The sequence below is a fragment of the Marmota marmota genome, unplaced genomic scaffold (assembly GCF_001458135.2).
Source record: "Marmota marmota marmota unplaced genomic scaffold, marMar, whole genome shotgun sequence".
In the NCBI taxonomy this organism is placed as follows: Eukaryota; Metazoa; Chordata; class Mammalia; order Rodentia; family Sciuridae; genus Marmota; species Marmota marmota.
The window spans coordinates 59,602,644-59,628,839 of record NW_026000037.1 but is presented as its reverse complement, the minus strand read 5'-3'; the positions used below and the strand labels follow the sequence as shown (position 1 = coordinate 59,628,839).

The window sequence follows — 26,196 nt, the reverse complement described above, 5'->3', positions numbered from 1 at the left end:
AAGCAATGCAGATGCCTTGATTAATGGTCCAATAAAGCCTTTGAACTAGTTCCTGGAACTATTTGTAGGAAACTATAGATCTACTTACTTCCACCCTTGCCTTGTGTTTGATTCCTCTGCCTGAAATACTTTCCCCACCTGCTCTTCCCTGACCCAACACAGAGGGGACCAGGCAGGTATGAGACCAATGCTTGCATATAGTTAGTGCTTAGTAAACACCGCTTTCCTTCCCTCCTCCCCTTTTCTTTATATTTTATATAGTGCATAAATTAACTATTAAATACTAATAAATGCCTGTATGTGATTGTTGCCCAAAACTAGACATTATACAATTGTTGCCTGCAAAAAAAAAAAAAAAAAAAATCAAATTTCCTCTAACCTGGTAAGTCATTTTTAAATGTGGTGAACCATCAGGAAGGGGTTAAAGCAATAGGTAAAAGGGGGAGCCTAATATATGTGCATAGGTATCTTTAAGGGGTCATGCCTGAACTTTTCAGAATGAGAAAAGAACAAAAGCACAAGGTCGGGCAGAGAGAGTGTGATGCTTGGGTCTGCTGCGCCATATGGACTCACTGGACAAAAACCATCTGGAGCATGACAGATTGTTTCAGGCTGCGGAGGCTGCCAGGTCACAGGATTTCTGGGATTTTTCTCTATTCTCTTGAGTGGGCTTCAAATATAATTTTAAGCATAGTCCGAGTAATTATTTTTATCTTTGGGATGTAAACTTGTATCCTTGACCAAGGGAGGCAAAAGGGTCTCAACTTATCCATTCAACCTTGACTGAAGTTCTAGAAAAACATCTCTTTGTGGGCAGGAGAGGGGTGAATGGCCAAAAATGTTGAGAGATACATTACACCATCCCTCTCCGAGAGTTGTATAATTTGAAGGGCAATTTAAAGGCCATGAGACATATTTCATTTGGGGGAAAAAAATCTTGTTTAATCTCGTGATTTATTAGAATCACAGAAGTTTTTTAAGCTTGCATTTGGGGAAACGTTGCCAGCCAGCAATGGGAGATAAGGCCTCTGTTCTCGCGGGACCCCCACATGACTCCAGACCCCTGTCACTCAGAGATGTGCAAATGGAAAGCAAGTACCTGCCAGTGTTCCTGGGAAAGACCGGATGCCAGTGATTCTGACTGGGAAGTAAAGTGTCTTTTTCAGTAACTGGATTCAGTTTTTAATGGGACCTTTGCTTCCACAGATTAGGTTTCCTTACTAAATATGAATTTAGACAACAGAGATTCCAGATGAGCTGTGAGAAACAGGGGAATGGAACTGCTGAAGCCAACCTTGACCCCTCTGCAAAAATACCCCAAACCAGAGTAACTAGCCCAAACTTTGAGAAATACATCAGACCATTGAATTCTGAAGTCCATTATGTGGCAAAGGGCAAGGTCACAGGGATTGAACTGCTGCTAAGAGAAGTGAATATTTTCCTGTAACATAATCTTGAAAAGAGAGCAGATCTTATGAAGAGAAAAGTGGAAGCTAATCTAGCTGAAGGACGAAGCCCTTCCTTTCCCCTGGTCTGTTCAAGGTTGGGGGCTCCAGGGAGGGAAATATAAGCACACTGCATATGAGAATCAGGACCTACTTATCTGCCCACTTACAGAAGATAAGTAGGTCTTGCAACACAGCTGCTGACAGAATCTGAAAAGAGTCCCCAGGTGGTATCCCTGTGAAGGATGGGGTGCCAGAAACAGAGCAGTCCTTCCTGCAGTCCTGGCCCCTGGGATTTAATTCACTTCCTGTACTCCCAAATCCTCCAATGTCACAGCCCTGTATACAATTCCACAGGGGGAGTTATGGGAAGCATCTGTGTCCACACTGAAGATGAAGCAGATCAGAGAGAACAATGGAACAGGGTGCTGATCACGGAATGGGAATCAGCAAAGCATGTTCAACAACCAACCAGGAGAAATACTTGAAAATTACAAAGCTGGTTGAACAAAGGAGGCCCCAGCTGAAGTTCATATGAACACCAGAATGAAGAATCTGGAACATTTGAGATACACTTCAATAGAAGACATTGCTGGTGTGTTTTTCTGATAACAATAGCTCCAATGAAAATATTATCTTGATAGAACTACCTCTCATCTATATTCTTCATGGCCAAGGATGATAGTACAAATGGAAATGATCATTCCTGAGTAAGAAAGTCCAAAGGAGGGATCAAAGGCAAGAAAAAATATGAGGAGAGGACAGTCCCTGTATCTTCCCTTACCCTTGGAAATAACTGTGTTTTGATGTTGATAAGAAATCATTGTCTGGGTTTTCAGAATCTCCTTAAAGTGGAAAGTATGCTGGACCCTTTGTGACCTGTCTTCTCGATGTTAGTTGAGAGTCCTCTGAGGCTTTTTGTTAACAGGTACAGCAGGCATTTTTTAAAATCAAACAAAGTGTTTCCCAACAATTACAAGATGAGTTTCCTCTTCTTTACTAAAGAAGGCTTTCTAGGACAAAGGGCCCTGAAGGTCCCCACCACCATCAAGAAAGTGTTCTCCTGTCTAAACACAAACTTGCTATGGATTCTCTGTTTTGAAAATTATCATTATATGGGCTGGGGATGTGGCTCAAGCCATATACAAACAAAGATGTTGTGTCTGCCGAGAACTAAAAAATAAATATTAAAAAAAATTCTCTCTCTCTCTCTCTCTCTCTTTAAAAAAAAAAAAGAAAGAAAATTATCATTATAATTTAACTGTCCTATGTAAAGAGTAGTAATGAATACAAGTTCTGTTGTAGGAACAATCGAGGCAAGGCACCGAAGATAGCAGGAAACAGTTTTATTGGCTGCAGCCAGGTTCAGAGGGCACAGCTTTTGCTGTAATCAATTAATCCCCTGAACCCCGAGTTCAGGGAGTTTCAGAGTTTTATACCCATCGTGTAAGGGGAAGGGCTCAGAAGTTCACAGTCTGCAGAAGTTCACATAAAAGCAGCTTTTTCTTTCCACTGTTCTGGGCAAGTTAATTCTTCAAGGACAACACCTGAGTAGGGAGAGCTTCTTCTCCCCTTTTTATTCTCTCCCTGCCAGCTGTTACCATGGAGCCCAGTTGATAACTTATCTTAAAAATGTAGACATCTCTGTGAAGCCCAGCTCAAGGTCAGAGCCTTGTTTGCACATTTCTTCAAAGTACTATACTGGATACGTTTGTGAAAAACTAGTAAAGGGGTGTCCAGCACCTGGAGTGCTGGTATCTTCTCGGCCAGTGGCCAGGTAAACAGGGCGACACGAAAATAAGAAGTTTATCTACAATGGACTCTTTTGCTGACAGTCCTAAAATCAGCCATGGTGAAGAGGGCTTTTCTGTGGAGAAAGGGGGTGCCACTTCAGTTCAATATCAGATCAATATCCAACTGAATGGAATATTCTAACTCTTTAGAAAGAAGAGGGAGGAGAAGGAGAGGAAGAGGAAGAGGAGGAGGAGGAGGAGAAGAGTAGGAAGAGGGGGGAAGAATAGGAAGATGGGGTGGACTGGGGGAGGAGGAGGAGTGGGGGAGGGGGAGAGGGAAGGGGGAGGAGAAGGAGGAGGAAGGAGGAGGGGGGAGGAGGAGTAGGAAGGGGGAGGAGGAGGAGGAGGAAGGAGGAGGAGGAGAAGTCACACTCAGTAAACAATTTAAAATGCTGGACCCAGGGCAAAGGCAACTGGGCAAAGCCAAGAGGCGTTAACATCGGGACCTCAGGAATATTAACTCAGAGTGTGTGGCGTGATGGGGAGTTCTGGGGACCAATTTGTTTACATTCAGAGGCTAAAACACCTTTTTAAAATGCCAAATGTGTAGGATATAAAGAGAAAGAGCAAGGTGAGTGCAATTAGCAAACATAGAAAATGGAGGACAGTGGAATTTTGGTATTTGTGTTTTGACCTCAAGTAGTGATAAGCAGGGCTGAGTCAACCCAACTTGGGGACTTCATATCCAAGGCTTGTCCTCTACAGCTGCACTGCAGAAGGGCCCGAGGGAGGTCCACAGGCCACAGGCTGCCAATAGCCTTGGCTGCTTCAGACTCCCCAGCCAGGGAGCCCAGTGACCAGCAATGGTGTCGCACAGGGGCATTAAGTTGGAAGACCACTAACCATGCAGTTTTTTGACCTAGAATGAGTTATTTGCATATTAAGTAATGATAAGTAGCATTTAAAAATAGCACTTAACGAGACATTACAGTCCATCGTGTCGGTTATTATGCATACCTGTAAGGCTCTCTATGGGTTTTTCTAGTCTTCCTAACATGAAAGAAAAAAATTTTCCTACATCTTTGAACAGGTCCCTGATTGGTGTTTCTCGATGGTCCTTCATGTGGAGTAGGGCACGTGCATGACATATAATACAGTAACATTTTGGGTAGATTCCTTTTTCATACAATTTTCATTAGTGCTATTACCTATGCAGTTTATCTAAAAATGAAAGAATCAATTATTTGTCATATGAATCCCCATTGAGAACCTTTGCAAATGACCTGAATTAAAGAAATTAGAAAATTCACAATATGAGAACAGAATTTATTTTAAAAAAAACTATTCCAAGCGTAACTGTGCTGGGAAACCTCAGGGGTGCAAAGATAAATAAAATAGGACCCTTGCTCTTGAGATGTACATGGTCCCCATGCAAAAGGCTGACTAAGATAGCAGGTAGAAAGAACGAAACACATTAGCCAGGCATGATGGCTCACACCTGTAATCCCAGCAGCTTGGGAGGCTGAGGCAGGAGGATTGTGATTCCAAAGCCAGCCTCAGCAAAATTGAGGCACTAAGCAACTCAGCAAGATCCTGTCTCTAAATAAAATATTAAAAAGGCCTGGGGATGTTGCTTAGTGGCTAAATACCCACTGAGTACCAAAAAAGAAAAAAGAAAATACCATAAGTGAGGACTGTCTGTGTATGTGTGTTTGAGAGACAGAGAGTAAGGAGCAGTTTGGGAGGAAATGAACTTATATCAATAAGAATGACTCTACTTAGGGGGGCTGGGGTTGTGGCTCAGTGGTAGAGTGCTCACCTCGCACATGCGAGACCCTGGGTTCGATCCTCAGCACCACATAAAAATAAATAAGTGAAATAAAGGTATTGTGTACAACTACAACTAAAAGTACATATTTAAAAAAATAAATAAAGGAGATATATATATATATATATATATATATATATTTTTTTTTTTTTTTAAGATGACTCTAACACCTGAGGAGAGGCATGTCACTATAGATCCCCAGGGAACGGTGGCTCAGTCCCTTTGAAGGTTGGAGGAAGAAAATGAGAGGGCAGCACTGAAGCAGGGAGGGCCCAGGTCCCCAGTTGTATCTACCTGGCTGTGCCAAGGTGGAGTATCTCTGCATCTGAATTTTTTGCCATAAAACATCTTGTCCAGGCCAGGAGCTCTCCATGCTGGCCTCCTACATTATAGCAGACTCACCACTCTCAAACCCAGGTGTCCTCTGCAGGCTTCAGCCTCAGCTGGTCACCATGTAATAATTCCAAAGTAGTTTCAGGAGGACCAGTTTTCCCCAGACCTTCTCAAAACCTCAAAACCTCTCAAAAGTCCAGGAATTCATCCCGCCCCAGAGTTTCTTTGGACTTTTGACATCTTGAGTAACAAGATGAGTAACTGACAGGCATCCGCTTAATGGCGATGGCACTTATCTATCTACCCATTCATTCATTCATTCATTAGCCAGGCACTAAACACCCACGTGTGGCTTGGGAATGTAAAGAAAAGCTAAACTCTACTGTCTTTATGGGAACAGATGATTCAATTCACAACGAAGCATTATAATTTAGGTCTGAAATGTCTCCCAAAGGCTCACGTGTGGAAGACTTGGTTCCCAGCTGGTGGCATTGGGCAGTGGTGGACACTTTAGGAGGTGAGGCCTAGTTGTTGGAAGACGTGGATCACTAAGCACATGTCCCTGAAGGGTACATCTTGTGCTGGGTCCCTGGCTCTCGTTCTCTGCTTGTTAGGGTCTGTAAACAAGTCAAGATGGCACCTGGCATTTTGCCAGGGGGAGTGGTTTGTGAAGTATCACCATGGAGCCATTAAGTGTGGAGAGTCCTTATTGGTTGACTGCTGCATCTAGTTTATGTTAATTAAGATAAGCTGTGTGGAATGTATATATACCCCTCCGGTCCTACAATAAACGGCTCCCACTCCTGCTGTATCAATCTACACAAGTTCCTCGTCACCCCCCCCCCATCCCCGGTTATTTTGCTGCAGCCGGACTGCAGCATCTGCTTCTCTGTGGCTATGTGGAGAGCCATTTTGTGTTCCATAAGCTCTACCATGACGCTCTGCCTTACCTCAAGCCTAGCTTTTCCTCAAGAGAAAAAGATTTCCCTGCAGGTTTAGTTTCTGAAGTGCCAGAGGAATTTCTGATTGGTGTAGCTTTAGTTGCCCATTAGAGACTCGTCTCTGTGGCAGGGCAGTGACTTCCATGATGAGCCCAGCTTGGCCAGGGCCTGGCTTATGATCCAGTACTTCTTACAGATCAAGTGGGGTGTCCTGCAAAAGCATGAACTCCCCACATGACCCATATGGATTAGAGAGAACAACTTCCTGAAGAAAAGGGGTGCTATTTCCAGAAGATGGGAGGAGTCAGGTCTCCCCAAACCATTCCAAGTTCCCAAGTGTCCATGGATTCTTCTGGTCCGGGTTCATTTCACTGCAGCAAGGTCAACATGACAAGCCTAGCTGTGTGAGCAGCTTCTAACTGGATGCCGACAGTGCCGGTCCCTTCAGTCTGCTCATGAGTCACAGCCTGCTAGAGCAGCTCTGAAATAGAGCAAAGAGGAAAAATTCAGGCAGAGAAGCCAAGCTGAGCTCCACCAGGGAGGAGCCCTGAAATGCTTATATCTTCAAAGCTGCAGTCAAGGCCACTGACCTTGACTGAGGAGGATGGACTAAGGGCACAGTGAGTGCTCAAGTTTGCAGAAGCAGTAAACATTTTATGGGGCTAGGTGGGGGGACTGTGGGATAGGTGAGCATCAGAGGTGTTGGGGTGATGGGAACTGAAATGGGCAGCATGTTGAAGTGGCAATATTAACTCCCTCACCTCTATTTTACCCAAGCGGAGGGAGGATTTTTCTATGTCCTTTTGGACACTGTATTAGACAGCTTTCCATCACTATAACAAGATACCTGAGATCATCAATAAAGACGAAAGGTTTATTTGGGCTCACAATTTCAGAAGTTCCTTTCCAAAATGGAGAAGACCCATTGCTCTAGCTTCCGGTGGGCAGCTGGTGAAGGCAGGGAGCACGTGACAGAGCTACACACCTTGTTACCGGAAATCAAAGAGAGAGGCAGGGGCCAGATTCCCAATGTTGCCTTTAAGGCATGCTCCCAGTTACAGGCGGACCTCCCACTAAGCCCTGTCTCTGAAGGTCCCACCACCTCCCAATAGCACCTCCCTGGTGACCAAGCCTTAACATGTGGGTACTGGAGGAACACTCAAGATCTAATCTACAGCAGATACCATTCCTCACAGTCCCTCCCTCACTCTTTACCTGGCAGCTTCTCTTGAGCATTCATAACCATCCTTACTGTAGGGCACCCCCTTCTCCACAGAAAATCTTAACTAAGCTTCTCCAGAAATCTTCTCCATAATTGATTTTAGGACTATCAGCAAAGGAGTCTCTACAAAAGAGTTCAATGTAAGTAAACTTCCTATTTTCCTGTTGCTCTATTTACTTGGCTACTGTCCTGGAAGAATTCAACACTCCAGGTGCTGAATGCCCCTTTACTAGTTTTTCACAAACATTTATCCAGTATAATGGTTTGTAAAAGTGTGTTTGCAAATGCAAAGTATGATTTAAAAAAAATACAAATTCTTTAACAAGTCCTCTGACCTTGAGCTGGAGCTTCACAGAGATGTCTACATTTCTAAGATAAAAGAAGTTACCAATTGGGCTCCATGGTAACAGCTGGCAGGGGGAGGGAAGAAAGTAGATAAGAAGCTCTCCCCTTCTCAGGTGTCGTCCTTGAAGGGTTAACTTGCCCAGAACAGTGAAAGAAAAAGCTGCTTTTATGTGAACATCTGCAGACTGTGAACTTCTGAGCCCCTCCCCTTACGTGCTGGGTATAAAATTCTGAAACTACCTGAACTTGGGGTTCAGGGGATTGATTGATTACAGCGAAATCTGTGCCCTCTGAACCTGGCTGCAACCAAGTAAAACTGTTTCCTGCTATCTTCTGTGCCCTGACTCAACTGTCCCTACACCATTACCATTGCACTTTTACTTATTTTCCTTGTTTATGCTTTGTGTCATTCAATAGATTGTAACCCCATGAAGACAGGGATTTTTGCCCATTTTGTTCACTTCTGAGTCCCCTAAGATAATGCCTGTCACAAAATTGGCACCCAATAATTTTTGTGACATTAATTTGTTAATGGATTGAATGCCCAAGAAAGAGACACAATCTCAAAGGGAATTGCCATCTGTGAGAGAGAGACTGTTTCCAGCGTAGCACCCTGAGCTCTCCTCTCCCCATCATTCCTGCCCTGGAAAGTTATAGTGATGTACAAATTGATGGGCTTAGGACAAAGAATGAGCTGCCTGCAGGAAGGAAGCTCTCCTGCTCTGCTCCTAACCCCCATGTGTGTCCAGTGGAGCAGACTTTGGGCAGCATTGACAGGGCTGGGGGCAGGAGGACTTCCATCTATCTCCTACAGATATGTCCTATTCTCAGTACCACATTGCCCACTAGCCAATGTGATATTTGGATTCTATTCTGATACTGACCTAACTCTTTTGTCTTATTTCTCTGTTGGTTCAAAACTATTTATTGGTCTCTGTTGAGTTCTCACTCTACCTCGAAATACCATGAGTAGTAAGAACGGGCTGTTATGAAGCATCATAGGATGGCTGCCCAGCTGCAAGTTGGATTTCCCAGACCTTAAGATGCTGCATTTCAGGGCTGGGGTTGTGGCTCAGTGGTGGAGCACTTACCTAGCACAGGTGAGGCACTGGGTTGGATCCTCAGCACCACATAAAAATAAATAAATAAATAAATACCATAGAAGTATTGTGTCCACCTACAACTAAAACAACAACAACAAAAAATTAAATGCTGCAATTCACATGCAAGAGATTTTGGGGGACGCTTTCAGAGGCAAACCCCTGTGAGGAGGCAGAGAGAGGAAGAGTTGAACTGTGAGGCAGAGAAACCTGGGCCAGTCCCACGTGGGCCCTGGAACTGACTGTGCCTGGGCCTGGGCCCTTCCTCCTCTATAACAAGTTACTGGTGGAGGCCACCAGGCAGAGAAAAGTCACCTTGGCCAAGGGCAAATCCCCTCCAAGTCCTGAAGGGGATTTGTAAGGGAACCTCCAATGGATCCACATGCCATCCCCCAGTGGAGAGCCCTGCAGAGTTTAGAGGAAGACATGACAGCGCTGTGAGCCACTGAGATCAAGAGAAGTTTCCTGTTGAACTGGAATCCTATCTAAGCTTGAGGACCTTCAGGCCTATTAGTGGCACAGAAGGGCATCAGATTGGCCGGAGCAGAGGATTATTTCTGGGAAACAGCTAAAGGAAGTGAGGTAAGGCAACTCATGTATGCAGAATTCACCTCACAGTAGTTACCAACAACACCCGGTGGTGTGCACAGCTCTGCAGTTCTAGAAGTGCCCTCAGCTGCCTGATCGCACACACGTCATCATGACAGCAACACCCATGCGGAAGGCAGGAAATGGGGCAGTGAGACTTTGTACAGGGGCTCCCTCTTTCCTATCTCCCCCAGAGTGAATAAAGGAGTTTTTTGCAGGGAAATTAATATGGTGACTGTGGGAAGGATAAATCCACATGTGGGGACAGGAAGCAGGAAACATGGTTGGCGAGCTCTAACAGGTGCACAGGTGGAGAGTGACAAGGGCCCAGAAGTGGAAGGAAAGAAGAGAACGGGTAGATGTGAAGCCATAACTACTGATCCAAGCAATTCAGCCAGTGCCCAGAAATGGTGAAAGGAAGAGACGGAGGAATCAATGATCATTCACAGGTTTTGGCACCGGGAATTCGGATAATGATGTTCCCATGAATATGAACAAATGCTAATCATATTATTAATAGTTAGTCATTGCTGAGTTCTTACCATTGTGGGCCGCTATTCTAACTGCTTACATTAATCGTTCACTCAAAACTCGAAAACTCGTAACATGAGAGCTATTATCATCCCCATTTTAGAGATACAGAAACCAAGCCATGGAGGGGTCGTTTGCTTTCCCAGGGTCTCTCATCTGATCCATAGCAGAAGTGAGAAGGAATGGAACCAGAGATGGAGAAGAGAAAAGGAGGTGATGAGCTTGATCTTAGACTCTTTGACATAGTGCAATGGCAAGTGACCCAAAGGGCCATGAGTGGTAGACAGTGAGAGATGTCACAAAATGGGTCTAGGCTAAGGACTAGGCTGAGCCCTGATCGGGTTCGCTGGGGAATGTTGGTGCCAGAGTCCTGATTGTCCTGTGCAGTCTCCAGCAAATGTGAGAGTTGATGACACTAGGCAAGTGAGGACACACTCTGACCTGGTCTCCCTGGCTAGTCTGGTGATTTATCTGTGTCCACACTAGATGATAAACTCCTTAAGCAAGGATCCCTGTCTTAGTCAACCTCATATCCACAATGCCTTGTGCTGTGTTTGACTCTCAGCAAATAAACAATAAGTATCTGAGGATGGAAAAAAGGCAGAAAGAGAGAGGCCGACCATGGAGTCAAGATCATATAGAGAATCTACAGATTCACTAGTGGAGTAAAAGCAGAGGCTCAGCAGTGTTAGATGGTCAGAAGACACCAACTCACAAGAGTTGCTTTTGCACATCTCTTCCCAACATTGGTAGCTTAAAATCAGCAATGGTGGAAATATTTAGATCATGGAAATGGACGATTGCTATCTGTCAGGGATTCCTTTTTTTTAATATCTTTATTTTTATTTTTGTTTTTGTTTTTATGTGGTGCTGAGGATCGAACCCAAACCTCACATGTGAGGGGCAAGTATTCTACCACTGAGTTACAACCCCAGCCCCACAGAGATTCCTTTTTTCAGAAGAGATGGCTATTAGTTACCATCACACCACTAGATAACACCCAGATACCATATAGGAGGAACCGTAGATGTAGTGATTCAGAAGTTGTAGACAAGGAAAGGGACCGTTGCACAGACACTAGCATGAGATCCCCTCTGCAGAGTCCACACTTTCCAGAAGAGTCTACCAGACCAATGCTCAGGCCTTCATTTTAAGGGCATTTTTTTTTTCTTTCCCTCTTCTGCTTGTTTCTGCTTATTGTTATCACACCTGGAAAGTGAAGATGCAGATGAGGAGTTGATCAAGAAAGAGCAGGCAACAGAGAAATGTAGGGTTAGGATCTCCTTTAAATTTTTGAGGAATTTTTTGGTTTGGATCTTTAACTTTTGCAAGGAGGGGGGAAAATGAGAGAATGGTGTTCTGCTTTATGCAATGTGCTTGTGCAGAGACCAGAGGAAAGGGCTGTCATCCTGCTGTCCTGGGAGGAAAAGCACTTTGAAATATCTGACTCCTCCCACATTTAAGCACTAGAACCATAACCATTGGCGGGAAGAGTTGAAAATATCTGCACTTCCTCACCTAAGGCAGGCAACAGTCTTAAGGGGTTTTTGCCCACAACCCACCCAGCTCTGTATGTCTTGATCATACATATTAACATGGACTCAAAATTCAAAGAAAAGCAGATCCAATAATAGTTAAGTATGGAAAACACAAAGTTTACGAAACCACAGTATGACCCAATCATACCACTCCTCCATATTTATCCTATAGAATTAGAGTCAGCATGCAGTAGTGATAGGTGCATACCTACGTTTATAGCAGCACAATTCACAAAAGCCAAACTATGGAACCAGCCTAGGTGTCCATCAGTGGATGGATGGCTAAAGAAAATGTGGTATATATACAAAATGGAGTTTTATTCAGTCATAAAGAAGAATGAAATCATGTCCTTTGCAGAAATTTGGATGGAACTTGAGGACATTACATCAAGAGAAATAAACTAAACTCAGAAGGCTAAGGGTCTTAGGGGCGATCTCATGAAAATAGAAGAGAGATCAGTAGAGTATAGGGAATAGGGAAAGAGAGAAGAGGAGGGAAGGAGAGATAGTGGGAAATAATACTGACCCAATTATATTGTCCTGTACATGTACAAGTATGTAACAACAAATCCTACTATTACATATAATTATAATTCAGCAACAAACTATGGGAAAAGACAAAGTTTAATGAAAATTCACAATCTCCCCAGGGCCCACCTTCAGTCTGATAAATAATAGAGGCTATTACATTACTGAGTATAAGCTTTACATTGAGAAAGCTGAAGCTCTCTTATGGGAAGTTAAAGGATTTTTATGCATATCAGTAGATTGTCATAGCATGTACTTGTACCAACAGCACACATCAGAATTCAGATCCAGCAATGCAGCCACATGTTTGTGGTCGGTCCTGGCTGTGGTGACACACCACAGAAATTGTCCTGTGCATATATCTTACATATAGATAATTTTCAGTGAAAAAACTAAAAGGTCCATTTGAACTGAAGAATGTTTATGCTCCAAAGCAGTAAAAAGGAAGCAATTAACCAAGAAGTATACCCTTTTTTAAAATATATACATTTACTTTTTAGTTGTAGGTGGACACACAATATTTTTATTTCATTTTTATATGGTGCTGAGGATCGAACCCAATACCTCACTCATGCTAGGCGAGCGCTCTACCACTGAGCCACAACCCCAGCCCAGTATACCCTTTTTTAATGATAAAAACTAATGTTGAAACTTAATCCATCATCATGTTTACAGACATTTTAGGGCAGGGTGGGCCAACAAGGCAAATGAAGCAAGCACCTTTTCCTCCATTCAACCAGACGCTGTATTTTGGCTTTTTTATGATACACAGGATGATTTAATTTATTAACTTGGGTTGAAAACTGGTAACAGCAAGTCTTTGTAGTTTAGATTCTTTTTCTACAGCAACTCCAAACAATGCAGTTCCTGAACTATGTTGTCATGAAATGGTGTTCATGACAACATTTTAGAAGCATTCGCATATACTCTGACACCTCTTGTTAAAGCAGGGAGCTGTCTGTTAAAAGCTGTCTTCCTCTTTGCTAACCCAGGCCACCAACAATTTTAATTGCATAAAAATAAACTGGATGAAACTGTTGTGCCTGGATACCTTTTTAAAGCATTAGCTCCTGAGAGAAAAGAGAAGTCCTAACCAATTGCTCTCATAATAATGACCCCAATTCAGTGTACATAATGTCCTTTGCAGCAAACACCAAGAAATCAGGCAACTCTGATCACGATAAGTAGTTTACTATTATTCATATACAAGATATATTCAAAGTTGATTCCAAACTACCTATTGCAACCATAATACCAAGAAATTGTTCAATTTTAACACACTAAGGGTCTGCAAATGAGAAATTGCCTCAAAGAAGGGAGTGGTTCATCATCTTTTAAAAGTGAGAGGAAAACTTCAGAAGGAAGAAAAACACAGCTCCCTCTGAAACTCCATCAAATCCCACAGCTATCTTCACAGCCTTGGTGGACAAAATCCAGAGCCCTCAATTTCCTAATATAGGAATCCTTTTTCTTTCTTTCTTCCTTTCTCTCTTTCTTTCTTCAGTTGTAGATGGATACAATTTCTTTCTTTCTTCTTTCTTTCTCTCTTTCTCTCTTTCTTTCTTTCTTATGCTGAGGTTCAAACCCGTTGCCTCACATGTACTAGGCAGGCACTCTACCACTGAGCTACTACTGCAGCCCTAGAATTCATTTTCAAGGTTAACAGTCAAGGTCAAGAAGAGCTTTCAGGCTTTTCTTTGCCATGGCCCATGAATTCCAGTTCTTCAATGGGACTCTCTTTCTCTTTCATTGCTTTCTGAACATGCTACCGGTAGCAATTGAAGAGATCCGTGCACCGGACCCTGGAGCTGTCTCCCTTGAGGAATTTCTCAGCAAAACAGCAACTGAAGCATTGGTTGGACTTGCGCTTCATATGGGTGCATGCCTCCCTGACACTGTTCATGGCTATGGTCAAGAAGTACATACTTTTAAAACAAGGCAATTAGGGGAATAAACCTAAGAAAAAGTTTAAGTGTCACAAGTAGGTCGATTCTTAATTCTTAAGGCATAATTCTTAAATTTTGATTTAAAATACACATTCTGAGGTCTTTTCTACAAATTTAATTTAGATTTTAAAACCAAAATTTTCCAAGGAAATTATGAAGTGGGATAAAATATTATATCACAGTTAAACTTGGCTATTAGAAAATCAGTGCATATATTAATCTACACATTTTAGAGTTTAAATTTTGATATTTCTTTATATATATATATATATATAGAGAGAGAGAGAGAGAGAGAGGGAGAGAGAGAGAGAGCATTTTTATGTATACCTCTATTTTATTTATTTTTTTATATGGTGCTGAGAATAGAACCCAGTGCCTCACATGTGCTAGATAAGTGGTCTACCACTGAGCCACAACCCCAGCCCTAAACTTTGATATTTCTTTATTACTCTTCTATAGTTTGATGGTTAGGCCATTTATGGAATGTACAGAGTGTATCATAATACCAGACTAGGATATCATAGTTTAAGTTAAAATATCTAATCTAATCACTTATATTCTCTACTAGATTGTTTAAATATTCATTGAATCCCTAAAAAAATGAAGTTATTTAATAGCTATTTATATTCTTAGATAAAGGTTTTTCAGGTAAACATTCAGTTTTCTGTTTGGTCTGGGGGTGTGGCTCAGAGGTACAGCACTTGCCTAGCATGCACCAGGCCCTGAGTTCAATTCCCCCAGTACTATGACCAAAATAAAATTTAAAAAAATAAGATGTCAGTAGGACACAGTGGCACACATCTGTAATCTCAATGGCTTGGGAGGCTGAGACAAAAGGATCGCAAGTTCAAAGCCAGCCTCATCAACGGTGAGGTGCTAAGCAACTCAGTGAGACCCTCTCTCTAAATATAATACAAAATAGGGCTGGGGATGTGGCTCAGTGGTTAAGTGCCCCTAAGTTCAATTCCCAGTACAAAAAAAAAGTAATATGTCTGTTTGATGAAAACTCTAGTTAACTGACAGTCAAAGCTACTTAATAACATCTGGGTGAAAATGTTTACATTCAATGATGAATTAATACTCCTATCTTTTATATCCTACTCAACAGTGGGTTTTTCCAAATGGTAGGGTTTGCAGATTAAACTCAAAATGTAGTTAACTTTATTCTATTATTCGACTTCTCATAATACAGACTAAGAAAATAATTCTAAAAATAAAAAAAAAACTCATGTTCAAAGATGTTGGCCTCAGCATTATCTATCATTGAAAATTTTAAAGTAACCAAAACGTCCAACAGGATTGGAATGCAATCTTGAGTTCACCAGCTCCATGGAGTAACTTGTGAAGTGTGAAGATCATGGTATCTGGAGCATATCTTGCCTAAAGTCAAGACCAGATATCTTTTCTTTGTTTTTGTTTTTTGTTTTTAGAGAGAGCAAAAGGGCAAATGGTGATGTTTTGATATGTATAACTGATCTCCTGTGATTCATTCTCCTTTGGAAGTTCTGAAAAGTGTAGTCAAGTCAGTATAGATATTTAAGAAGACCCTGTGGTTGCCTAGAGAGAAGGGAATATGGCAAGAAACACACAGTTAATTCCACTTTCTCCATTCATTTATGTTCTCTCTAGGCTCGCATACTAGAAAATATTTTTGGAAACATAAGAATTTGAAAATTTAACAGTTCATTAAAATATAGTGTAAATGAAATGAAATGCACTGAGGCCAAGAGGCAGGAGTGTAGAGGTCACCAGAGAAGTGGCGCTCACCAGGGCTGAACGGCAGCCTGGGGGAGCTGGGCAGGACCACACAGATCTGACCACAGTTACCCGTGAAGTTTTAAGGAATGGACAACGTGCAATTGCTGATCCAGTCAGAGGATCTTTGCTCACTTCATCATCTGCTTCCTACATAAGCTGTTCCTGAATGGGAAACAAATGCAAGTGCGTCAAGTCTGGGAACAGATGGTGCTTCTGTATGATGAAGAAAAAACGAGGGTGAGACGGACAGCAAGCAAAAAAGATGGGCTCTCTTCCCCTGCCCCCTGTCTGCCCCGCTTCCTCCTCAGCTCCTCCCACCTTTGTGAGGATGAAAGATGCTATAGGTTAGAGAGACAGAAGACAAGGCTTAACCCTAAATCCCCTTTGTGCACGTTAGTAGAGCTCTTGTCTCCCAAAGTAAAATAAAGAGGCAAGGGCAGCTGTAAAATGGCAGCGAGGCCGGACACAAAGAGCTCAGGGCATATGGTGACCTTCCTCTCTCTGGGATGGGTTGAGCCTCGCTTGTCATGCTGGGGGGTTGTTGTGAAATATCATTTGGATGCTATTGTTTGTCTGAGGCCCAGAAAAAAAAAAATGTGACTGTCTTGCTGAGCTGGAGGGAAGAAGAATCTAAAAAGGATTTATGGAAATGCCTGGAAATTTTGCCAAAATGTCAGTGTTTTGATTGTCTGCTGAATCGCATCTGAGGCGGCTCTCTCTCTGTGGATGGGTTTGCAAGTGCGAGTGGATGTTTATTTTCCTACTTGTTCTCTGGTCTTCTCAGCCTTGTTTTGGATCCGGATTTGGATTATGGTCTTACAGTAAAAGTGGTATAGTATGTGTTATCATGGACGTGGCAGGCTATGGTGACAAGAGGCACACAAATTAGATTTTCCAGAGTAGTTCTCATTTCGAATGCTCTGTTTCTGGGACTATTAGTACTTGTCAGACCATATGTCATCCAGGTTTTGGATGCCAAAAATGAATCAGTAAAGGTCGTTGTTTATTATTAAACAAGTATACAGTAAGCATGAAGAAACATTGGGGGGGGGCTGGGATGTGGCTCAAGAGGTAGCGCAGTCGCCTGGCATGCGTGCGGCCCGGGTTCGATCCTCAGCACCACATACAAAACAAAGATGTTGTGTCCGCCAATAACTAAAAAATAAATATTAAAATTCTCTGTCTCTCTCTCTCCCTCTTTCACTCTCTCTTTAAAAAAAAAAAAAAGAAAGAAAGAAACATTGGGGGAAGGAAGAAAGAAGGCAGGCAGGGAGGGAGGAAGGGGGGAGGGTGGGATGATCAGGATGCACAGGTGGAGTCACAAAGCTTTGACTTAATTCTAACTTTACCATGACCTGGTCGTGTGTGTGGCACTTGGCCAAGAAAAGTAAATTTCTGAGCCTTTCGTTTCTTCGTCTAGAAAAATGTCTGGACAAACCAATTTATTTCTGAAATCCATCCAACTCTATAGTTTAATAAAAGAGGGCTTTACCCAATGCTTTTAAGCCCCTTTCCTTGGCTTTTTGTACAGTGATTTCATTGTGACTAATCAGATCGACCAGTCCTCTAAGCAAACATGGAATATAGCACCTAAGTATCTCTATCCTACGTAGGTGGCAAGCCCAGCACTGGAAGTCGCTAAAACCACAATCTTTAATTGGGGCGAGGGAGGGGGACACTGCAGAAACAGAATTATTTAGACTTATTGCATTTCTTTCAGGAGAAAAAGGAGTATTATTTTTAGGGCAGAGGAGATTCCAAGTTGCAGAGGCAAAAGTTAAAGGAAATTTAGTTAAGAATTTGAATAAATGATTTAAGAAGAATATACTAAGTGAATCCAAAAAAATATCAAAGTGAAATATGAGAAATTTGGGACTTGCACAGGGTTGTTTTATAATGAAAAAAAGACATCTGAACTTACAGTCAAAGAAAGAATGCCTTGTAGTTAACTGCATGCACTCAAAATGTGGTCCGACTTAGAAGACAGGAGAAGTACTCTGGAAAATATTTTTTTGATTCCCATATTTAATAGTGCTGGAAAGAGTACTGTCATCTCAGGCAGGAGTTAAGTAAGAGCTGATAGAGATATAAGAAATGCATTCCTTCACAGCCCATCAGCTCAGATGAGCCCTTAGAGCTGAGACAGAGGTAAGAAACCACAGGCCACAGCAGCCCTGACGGTGCCAGTGCTACAGCCTCTCCCTTAGCAGTCTTGGTCCCAAAGCAGGCTGAGGTGGAGTTTTCCTCATGATTAAGAAGCAGGAAGCAAGGAGACCGGGGAATGAGGTCTGTGGAAAAGCATATGCAGGAGACTTGGGAGGAAAGGAGACTCACCTGTCCCAGGAAGGTAACATGCAACAGAAAGCCAGTATCAAGCAAGCAGTGTTTGCTACTGGCTACATTAGCCATGGTTATCTTTTCAGTTGCTTTTAGTTAACTTCTTCTGTTTTTATTCAATGATTTTTCTTGATCAGTTGGCAAACAGTTAAGTAAGTTTATATAAAGTGGTTTTTTAAAAAAAGAATTGATCATAAAAAAAAAAAAGGAAAAGAAAAAGGTACAGTGGTACATACCTGTGATCCCAGCTACTTGGGAGGCTGAGGCAGGAGTATTGTAAGTTCAAGACCAGTCTCCTCAAAATAAACAATAAAAAGGACCTGGGATGTAAAGGGCCTCTGAGTTTAATGCTCAGTACTACAAAAAATAAATTTTAAAATATGAAAGGAAAAGAATAAGAAAGGAAAGAAGGAAGGGAGAGAGACAGGGAGGGGGAGATAATGCATCATATCCCTTCTGGACCCTTATGTAAAAAAGTCTTTATATATTCTAAATCCAGGCTCAAAGCATGATCTGTTGCTAAAATTCTTGCCTATGATCCAGGCCAAGAGAGCTCACTGCTGGTCACCAGGACATAAATCTCCACCTGTCTTTACTACCTGTTGAAGTTCCTAAGGCAGCATCTAGGAATTGAAACCAAACAAAATGACTTAGTTTTCGTATGGCACTAAAGTGTGACATGAAATAGTGATTCTACTACTCTTCACCCTCTGCCCGGTGAATCCCCTTCTTCCTTAGAAAAACTTAATAAAGGCCAGGCATTGTGGTGCACTCCTCTAATCCCAACTATTTGTGATGTTTGAAGCAGGAAGATCACATGTTCAAGGCCAGCCTCAGAAACTTAGTGAGACCCTGTCTCAAAATAAGAAATAGTAAAGGCCAGGGATGCAACTCAGTGGTATAGCACTTGCCTGGCATGTGTGAGGTACTGGGTTCAATCCCCAGTACCAACAACAACAAAACTACCCACCTTAGAGTTAGTACAATTATGTTTGCTCTCCTACTGCTCTAAGTATCTGTCTGTCTGGAATAATATAACTGTCATGTCTTGAACACTTTCTGGGTAGTAGTCTAAGCACTTTACACCCATTAAATTTTTTGACCCTCCTAGTAACTCCTTCAGGAAGTTGCTAAATATTAGCCCCGTTTTACAGATGGAAAAAAAGAGGCAAATGAGGTTTAGTGATGCCGTGGCCACATGACAGGAATCAGTCACAGGCATTGCAACTCCAGCATCTGTCTCCTTAATCCTCACACTGTGTGATGTAGAAGATTTTTTGCTAGAACTAAGTCTCTTTATTTTAGTTTAAATTCTTCCTCATTAAACTACATGTAATGTTTCTACTTTTATTTCTTCAATGAAATCTGAAATCAGAATCAGGTAAAAAAATCAGGATATATATATATATATATATATATATATATGGAGAGAGAGAGAGAGAGAGAGAGAGAGAAGTTCAAACAACTTCAAGTCTGAGAATGCTTTGGAAACATATTTGTTCATTTTAAAGGATTTTCAGCAAAAAAAAAATGTTAGTGTTTTTAATCTCTACTCCCACATGTTTAAAATAAAACGCTTTTATTAGAGCAAGTCATTGAAATAAGATGCAAATAGTTTGAAAAAAAGGAAAAGGAAAAAAGACTCCTGAAAATGACCCTGTGCCACTGTCTCAGAAGAGAATGGTAAGTAACACACAGATATATAAGCAGTTTTTTAAATCTAAAAAAAAAAAAATTGGGGGGTTTAGTTTGAATATTTAGTTTGGATATATTTTCCATACATATCTCTCATCCATAAGGATAGCCACTGGGAGCGTTTTGAATCACTTCTTCCAGTAAACATTAATATTTCTAACCACAACCATATTGTTTACATAATTTAACTCTTGGACTGTGAATGTTGTTTTGGAGGTTGGTTGTTTCAGTTGTCTGTTCTGTTTGTTTGTTTAAGGACTTTGTGCCATATAGCCTTCGCAGCCTTGGGAGAAAGTGATTGCATTAATATGTCAAAAGAGAATACCCACAGCACCAAAAGAGCAGAAGGTTCCTTGAAGAAATTAGCTCTGATTCCAGTGCAAGTCCACATTCAGCATCTCACCATTTCTCCTCATAGCAAGGGCCACTGCAGCCCCAGAACAATTTGCCAACCAAAAAGCTAGAGCCTAGTTATTGAAATAAACCAAACAAAAATCTAATCCTGCAAGAGTTTCGAGGTCCCGAAAATGAACAAAGGAAATCAACCACTGCAAATGTCTGAGTTTTAAACTTTTAACCCAAGGTTTGACCCTGTGGAGATACAGCCTCATTTGATCATTTCCTTTCTTGAGTTATTTTAATATGCTTGGTATGACATAACCACTACCAGAATACAGTTCAATGCACTTGTTTAAAACATCTTAAGATTTGTTGAATTGGAATGAGAAAACAGAAAGAGGCCAGTACAACCCACCATGGCATTCTAAAGCGTGAGAAGTTCATAGAAAGGAAGTTCATAAAGTTCATAATTAACTAAAAATAGCTAATTAATAGAATTAATTATTAATTCTGTGAAGGACATCCACTTTTTATTGTATGTCCTGCAATGTAGATGACAGAATATCCAATGATTAGGAATTATTTGGTTCAGGTAAATGTACATGACTTACACAGATGTTCAACGTAAGATGGGGTTGTGTCCTGATAAACCTCTGGTAAATTGAAAATATCAAGTCAAAAACACATTTAATGTAAGCCAGGCGTGCGGGCATGTACCTGTAACCCCAGCAACTCAGGAGGCTGAGGCAGGAGAATCGCAAGTTCAAAGCCAGCCTCAGCAACTTAGTGAAGCACTAAGCAAGTCAGTAAGACCCTGTTTCTAAATAAAATACAAAAAAGGGTTGGGGATGTGGCTCAATGGTTAAGTGTCCCTGAGTTCAATCCCTGGTACCAAAAGAGAAAAAAAAAAAAATAACACACATACACAAATTTAATGTAGACTGACCCAGGGTTTCTTTTTTTTTTTTTCTTTTGTAGTTGTAGATGGACAGAATGCCTTTATTTTATTAGTTTATTTTTATGTAGTGCTGAAGATCGAACCCAGTGCCTCACACATGGTAGGCAAGTGCTCTGCCGCTGAGCTACAGCCCCAGCCCTGACCCAGGTTTCTTAACCTGGCTGTTGATTAGAATCATTGAGTGGTTTTCTTAAACATACTGATGGCCTGGTGCCAGCCCAGACCAATTGCTTCAGAATCTCTGCAGGTGGAACAAGAGCAAAAGTTCTTAACCAAACAATAGCATTGTACAGTTTGTGATGCACTGGTATGAACAGCACAGGCTTTGGATTCTGACAGTGGCTCTAACCCTGGTAACTGTGCACATTGAGGGCTGGGGATGTGACTCAGTGGTAGAGCACTTGCCTAGCAGGCACAAGGCCCCGGGTTCACTCAAAGGTAATTGTAACCATTAGATGAGAATATACTTGGAAAATGTTTGGTAATTGTAGATATGAATGTAGTTTCTTTCCCTTTACTCTTTAATGTTTTTTGTGCTCTGAAAAAAAAAATCTAATTTTGCTAAATTATTTCAAGAAAGTTGTTCAGATATCCAAATGTCTTTTCATTCCATTCCAGAATTGACTTGCCAAATGCTTCAGAGTCCCTGGCTAATCAACCACCTGGTGACCCTGTGCAGGAACAATGAAGTGTGAGTACCACGTTAGGGAGCAATGAGTCCCTATTTAGCAACACTGTCACAAGCCATGCCATGAAAGGAATAGAAATAGAAAAGTCTCACTGTTTTCTCTAACTGATCTGAGTTAAAATGTAGATTCCACCCTGAAGCAGCCCAGAGCATGCCTGCAAAAGTTCCTTGTTCATGACTCACTAAATAATAAAATTCTGATTTTCATTTCCAATAGTATCCTACTGTTGGCTTGTAACAGGAATCTGATAAAGGGATTTTCTTTAAAATAGGGTGCATAATGTGATCATAAGTCCACAATATATCTCACCTTAATGCCTTGAGAAAAGTCAGGACCTTCTCCAGGAGGCGCAGAGGAGGTGAATATTTTCCAAGTGGATGCTGCTGGGTAAATTAGAGATTCCTGGTGCACATGGTGGGTCTTGCATAGAAGCAGATATGCTTTCCTGGTAGCCTGTCCAGTGGAGGATGAGGAGTTACCATGTGCTGGGCCCTTCTCTTTAGTAGTGTTCTTCTTCCATCTTCAACTCAAGTCTTAAACCAGGAGACTTCCCTCCCCAGCTTAGCATTCCAGAAAGAATTAGGAATTTTGTTGACATCTATTACCACTTCAGAAAGAGAGGAAGAACTATTTTATTTTCATCATATTTGAGTGCCATAAGCTAAATACTATCCTCCCTTAGTGTTCATGATTTTGATCTGAAATGATATGTATGCTTTGAGGGTTCAAGTGTGGATTTTTACCAGTCAGAAAAAGACTCATGAGTATCCTTGTATCAAAGACAAGAAACTTTAGCACCAACGGCCATGACAACTGCATCAAAAGAAGGCCACTGGATTATACTTCAAATAAGTCCACATTTCTCATTGCATCTGTGGTACATTGCAAGACTGAAATCGAGCTTTTCAACATAATATGTGTCTAGATCAAACAGTATTAAATAATCATTAAAATCTGCTTTGTCCTTCTTGAATTGTTGCTCATAGCTTCACATTGTCCTATGTGTATTAATGGCACATTGGATATTATAGAAAATGTGAATTGCAACTGTCTTGTGTGGTAGACAGTTTACTAAAGTATTATCCAGAACCCAGGCTATCTGATTTACTAACTTATTATCCATTAAAAAAAAATCCCTGGGTAAATAAATGTGTAACTAAAAGAATTGTTACTCTGTATAATCAGATGAATAGATACAAACAGGGAAGATTGCTGTCATTATGTTGTATATTGTGCTAAACAGATGCACATGATTTTTTTCAAATAGTGTGCTATGTCAAACTGCTTCCTTCCGTCTGGGCTGTACTTTTATCAATAAGATGCTTCATATTTCAAATCAATCGTTGTTCTGAGAAGGCTATTCTTCTCCCCATCTCTCCTCTGTCTTTTACCCTCCTGCCCTTGGCTTTAGCCAACAGGCTCAGCACAGAAATGACTAGAAACACCAGGTCTATAAAGCGATACTTTATAGACCTGGTGTTTCTAGTCATTTCTAGTCACTGGGTCTGCTCTTACCCTCAACAGTACGTCATGCCCCAGGGCACATCAGAAACACCTCATCACAGTGAGCAGAAACTGAGTCTTCAGGAGCTTGCCAGCTGTGCCTGGTAACTACTCTGGCAGTCATGGCTGAACCACATGAGTCTCATTTGTGCTTTGGATTCTCAAATAGGAAACAGTGGTGATGCCACTAATCCACCCTGTCCTCATTCATTCTGTCCTGGACACGTATCTTTGATGCAATAGGTAGGATTTCTAAGAGCAGGTAGTGGTCATGGACAGGGACAGTAAGAGGCTCTCTCTTTCCATCCATCCCAGCTGTACCAGAAGCTCTCAGGCTCCTCAGGAGGCAGGCAGTAGGCAAGGATGTGGAGGTGCAAGCTTCTCAGTAGATTAGAGTCCAGCAGCAGGGCTTGCTGGCAAAGCACCAGCTATAATATAGATAAGTGGTGTCAGGCTCAGGTATCAGATGTTTTTGGAGCACAGAGGAAAGAACCAACGACTGCACCAAAAGCTGGAATCAAGGAAAGAGGTAGCCTTTGGACTGAAAAAGCAAGGGATGTCAGAATGAATTCTAAGGTTTTAATTTGGCAAGATGTGCTAAAAAGCAAAAGGCATTTATTAAGATAAATAACTAAGGATGGGGCTGGGATGTGGCTCAAGCGGTAGCGCGCTCACCTGGCGTGCGTGCGGCCCGGGTTCGATCCTCAGCACCACATACAAAGATGTTGTGTCCGCCGATAACTAAAAAAAATAAAAAATAAAAATATTAAAAAAAAAAAAATAACTAAGGATGACGTGGGTTTCTGCTGTGTCCTCAGCTACTCCCGAGAAAATTGCTTCTATGAAATCCTTTAAAAATTTTTTTTGTTCAGAAATAATTCACTTACCATACAAATGTAAGAGTCAGTGGCTTTTAAGACAGTCACAAAATTGTACAACCATCACCACAATCAATTTCAGAACATTTTCATCACCACAGAAGAAAATGCATATTCTGTAACTGTCCCTCTTCAGTCCCCTACTCTCACCCCTAGCCCTAGGCAACCACTAATTATTTTCTCTATCTACAGATTTGCCTACTTTGAGCATTACATGTAAACGGAATCATATGACTACATGTAATCATATAATGTAGATACCCTAATATCTACGTTAGGTGAATAAACCTAACATAGATATTAGGGTAATTGAAATGTTCTGGAAAAAGGCAGCCCATGGTCCTACCCTTGGCCACAGCTGACAGATTGGATCAGTATGCTCTTGACATGAGGGTAGTCAATTCATACGCTGTGCAACAACCAATGAGGTGATCTGGCAGGAAACATCTGTGCTAGATGATCAGATTCTCTCTCATTTGAACTTCAAAAATACTAAGAGAATGAGGCAGGCTTCAGTAAAATCTAAAGCTGCTCCAAGATTCCCTGAGCTAGAGTTGCCCTACCCATGAGGGTAGGGAGGCAAGCTGAGTTATGCAGAAGTAGACCCAGCCATGAGCAAGTTGAGAAAGAAGAGTCTACCTGATAGCAGAAGCTTTAAGGTAAAAACAAAAATGCTCGCCCTATCAGGGGGATCAGCCACTCAGCAAGTGCCAAGTGGGGCAGACCCTGGAGGAGAGCTGGGAAAGTTAGCAATGGCACCCAGACTAGGCGCACACACATTCCTCCTGCTGACCTTCCAAGGTGCTCTGGGGTCTCACTTTTCCTGACCTACTGTGGTTTCCCTTCCCCAAAGATCTGATTTGATTTTTGTGTTCTGAGCTCTATGTTCTCCTATATATGTATCCTTATAATAAAACCACCATTCCTGGAAATTATTCAAATGAACTTAAAAGAAAGAGCACCTAAGTGGGATGAGGGAATAATAGATTCAGTACAAGATGTGCTAACTTTAAGATGAGGCTTTGAGATGAGTGGGTGTAAGGATATATATGCACCTATAGGAGCAGAATCAGTGCTGTGCATGACATAGACAGTAGCATGAAGGCAGACAAAGAGGCACCTACAGAGGAGGACAAGAAGAGGCAGCCAAAGACTGGGTGAAGAACCAGGCGATAGTGGTTGGAGACTGAAGCCATAGACCTAGTATCATTATACTCTAACCTAGTATAATGTCACATGACCTTTGCCATGTGACAGCCTAGGTCTTCATTATTTTCCATACTTGCCCAAGAGAGCCACAGTTTGTGTCCCTGTTAGCTTTGACTTCCAGTTAACTCAATAAACACTTACTGAGAATCAACCTATGCAATAAAAGAGATTAACTAGCACAAGGATGGGTGTGGGTAGGTCCCTAGCCTCAAGGGAAAGGAAAGAAAAACCTAGGGCTTATTGTGAGCTTACCGCACATCAGTCTGGCACCATGTGAGTCGCTACAAGTTACATGAACCCAGTCAATGACCAACACAGAAACTGTGGATGATCATGAGCTTAAAACAAACATGACTATAGATCCAAGCAGCAGCAGTTATGATGGTGAAACCTTCATGGAGACTCCATTGTGAGATTGCTCTGGTAAAACATGTTTCCAGGGGCTGCTATATTAAGTGAGATGATATGAAAACAATCCTTTGCACATAGTGAAGACTGACTCTGCCTAGGATGTTGGCATCCTTATCTGTTGAGAGCCATCGGCTGTGGCTCTCAACACTTATCATTAATATCCACTTGCTTGAGACCTAGTTTGGGGGTCAGGTTGTCAGATTGACTACAGTGCCTGAGGACACCAATAACCACACTTCAAGGCAAAATACAGAGCAGGGAGATGCTGGAAGAACCAGGCAGATCCAGGCCCTGCCACCATTTCCTCTGTCTTGTGTAAATCATCTACCACCTGCTTCTCC

General features: G+C 41.7%; 1 pseudogene; it reads right to left on the bottom strand.

Annotated features, from left to right (window-relative positions):
• Positions 1 to 13,307: 13,307 nt before the first annotated feature.
• Positions 13,308 to 22,464, bottom strand: LOC107136714 (annotated as a pseudogene).
• Positions 22,465 to 26,196: the final 3,732 nt, after the last annotated feature.